The sequence below is a fragment of the Notamacropus eugenii genome, chromosome Y, assembly GCF_028372415.1.
Source record: "Notamacropus eugenii isolate mMacEug1 chromosome Y, mMacEug1.pri_v2, whole genome shotgun sequence".
Classification (NCBI taxonomy): domain Eukaryota; kingdom Metazoa; phylum Chordata; class Mammalia; order Diprotodontia; family Macropodidae; genus Notamacropus; species Notamacropus eugenii.
Window position 1 is genome coordinate 8,097,278 of NC_092880.1, and position 3,164 is coordinate 8,100,441.

The window sequence follows — 3,164 nt, forward strand, 5'->3', positions numbered from 1 at the left end:
AAATGCTCAGACGTCATTTGTGCCAGAACATGGTGTGTCTGACCAGCTGTGAGGAAGACGGGGAAAAAGAGAAGTTTTGTGAGGAAGACCAGAGGGTCTTCACTGATTCCTGTTTAGCACTCCCAGAATAGAAGGATCACCAAGTGCTTCCCTTGGAAACAGTCGCTGGCAAGGGCAAGGGCAAGCTCCACGAGGCTCTCACTGCCTTAGCGACCAAAGGAGAGGAGTTTGAAAGTGCTTTGGGCGAAGTGAGAGAAAGAGAGACCCTTCTTCAGGAGGATGAGGACACTGGGAAGCACTGCATTCTTTCTGAATGGGGGAAAATGCTCTAGTTCCCAAAGGATGAAGAATATCCACCTTTACAAAGACTGAAGGAGGAATCCAGACCCAATCATGTCTAGCTGACGGTGAGCAAGGCCAAGTTGCTACGACAGATCCATGATCTGCCATGAAGTGGAAGAGAAGAGTGCCAAGACAAGAGAGACGGGTGCGGAGCCCACGGTACCTGGGCTGAGACAGGAGCGTGGCGCTCATCCCCACGACAACCTGATGCGGGTGTGTAAATGGCTATGGATCAGGCCTCTGAGGAGGGGGTGGAAGGGTTGGCTCTGGGCTCTCTGGAGAACGACGTCTGGAAGTTGGCGGCCATGGGACGCTCCAGGGATGACCTTGTTCAGAAGCATGTCAGAAAAGCCATGACCAGAAAAAAGACCACCAGAGCCCTGCCTCCTTCTCTGGAAAGCAATCTGAGAATGTGTCACGACCTTCTTTCAGCCACCTAGTGAGCCGGCAAGATGACCACCGTGGCCTGTGCTCCAAATGCAGGGCTGCTTGTGCACAGGGAGACGCAGCCCTGCAAGGTGTGGAAGCTGCCACTAAGACTGACACAGACAAGCTAGACTCTGAGGCTGTCACACAAACGTCACAGAGAGGAGGCACGTCATCATCTGTGCAACAGTTCCAACTCTGTGATATCATTCATGATGCTGCTGCTCAGAAAGACACCCTACCCATTCCTGCACCCTGCCCTGAGAAATTACATCCACATGTGATCATCTCTAATTCACTCAGGGTCATCCGTGAACCACAGGCCATCTGCAAGGATGGAAAAGGCACAGGGCACCGAGACAAGGAAGAAGAAGACTATGTTGATGACCTTAAGGACCTAAAGATGTCTGCGCCCAGATCGACTGAAGGCAAACTGTCTGGACAGCCCCACAGTCAGGACTGCGAGCTGGAAGCAGATGATCAAGCAGGAGAAATAGAAGATGATGATGATGAAGATGAAAACTTTGGGAATCACTGGCGTAATGAGTACCCTGATCAGAAGAAGGAAGCAGGGACACAGAGAGCACCACAGGGTCTGATGGAGAATATGGCAGTTTTCCTGACGAGGAAAGAAGTGTCATTAGACCGAGGAAATGGAACAAATATCCCTGTGATGTGCTCCAAGAGTGTCAGTATGACGGCTCCCAGGATTTCGATTCAGACTGAGAATCACCCAAGCATTCACCACTTCCCTGGGACCAAGGCTTTGGTGGCTCTGCCCATGCACCTCAGCCTCTTAGCTGCTGCCCCTGCTCCTGCCCCAGAGTCTTATCAGTTACCTTGGAAGGGGAAAGGAGAAAAAAAATCATGTGGGGATCTTCGGCTCCAAGGTCCAATTATTACCTGTGGAGAATTTGGGGCTACAGCTGAAAGGAATAAAGAAATATGTACTGATAGATTAAACTAATAAAAAGAAAGATAAAACATCTAAAATAAAAATGAATGAAATATTTTAAAAAATAAAAACATTTTAATGAAAAATAATATAAATACATACATAAATAACAGGGTAAAATTAAATACCTCTTAGAAATCAGAGCTCCATTGCCTGTAACGGCAGTGTCACCTGCTTGTATCAAAAGGAAATCCCCTTTCACCTGACACTGCCAGAAGCCATTTTCCTTTCCTGAAACTTTAATTTAGCCCTTTGTTGAATCTCAACCATTTTTCCCTCCCATGTGAAGAACTGACTTGCCATTTCAAATGTGCAGCATTCCTAAGATTGAATCTTGGTCCCAGTAAAATTAAATACAAAATTCTAATTCCAAATTTCAATCCAAAATTTTATCCCAAAATCTAGTTTCAAGTTCCTAGTCGAAATTATTTTAGAATTTCAAACTCCATGCTCAAGATGCAATGAAAAATCAAAATTGTAATTCCTCTACCAAATTGCTCTTCCGTACACTAATTAGAATTTTCAATTCTTATTTCAAAATGATATTTGAGTTCCACATTCCAATTCCAAATTCCAATTCTAAATTCCACGTCCAAATTCCAGTTAAAAATTCCAGTTCCAAATTCCAATTCCAAATTCCAACTCCAAGTCCCACTTCCAAATCCCACTTCAAAATTCCAATTCCACATTCCAGTTGTAAATTACACTTCCACAATCCAGTTCCAAATTCCAATTGTGATTCCGTTTTCCAAATTCTAATTTCATAACCGTATTCCACATTTCCCATCTCATTTCCATCCTAAAATTCTGAATCCAAATTCAAATTACATCTTATTTATCCAAATTTTACTTTGTAATTCCCCGTGTAAATTCATATTTCAAATTGCAATTCTAAACTCAAAGTGAAATGCCAAATGAAAACTGAAATTCTACTTCTAAATTCCTTTTCCATAGTCCAGTTCCAAATTCCAATATCAAGCTACCTTATCAAATGATCAATGCAGAATCTAGGTTCGTTTTCCAATATTCACAATAAAATTAAAAACAAAATTCTAATTCCAAATTTTAATCCTAAAATTTTAAGCCAAAAACTGATTTGAAATTCCTAGTCTAAATTATTTTACAATTTCCAACTCCATGCTCAAGATGCAATGAAAAATTAAAATTGTAATTCCTCTACCAAGTTGCTCTTCCGTAGTCTAATTAGAAATCCCAATTCTTAATTGAAATGCAAATTTGAGTTCCAAATTCCAATTCCACCTTCCAATTCTAAACTTCACTTCCTAATTCCATTTCCAAATTCCAGTTCCACATTCTGTAAGGGAATTGCCAACCCTCAGCTCTCTTGGATGGCATACACCAATCACGGCTCAGGTAATCTGAGGGGAGATTGGTAAGGCATGAACAAGATGGCGCTGGGAGGAAGGGTTCCACCCCTGTT

General features: G+C 42.6%; 1 pseudogene; it reads left to right on the forward strand.

Annotated features, from left to right (window-relative positions):
• Positions 1-438: 438 nt before the first annotated feature.
• Positions 439-1,494, forward strand: LOC140516774 (probable RNA polymerase II nuclear localization protein SLC7A6OS; annotated as a pseudogene).
• The last annotated feature ends 1,670 nt before the right edge of the window (positions 1,495-3,164 follow it).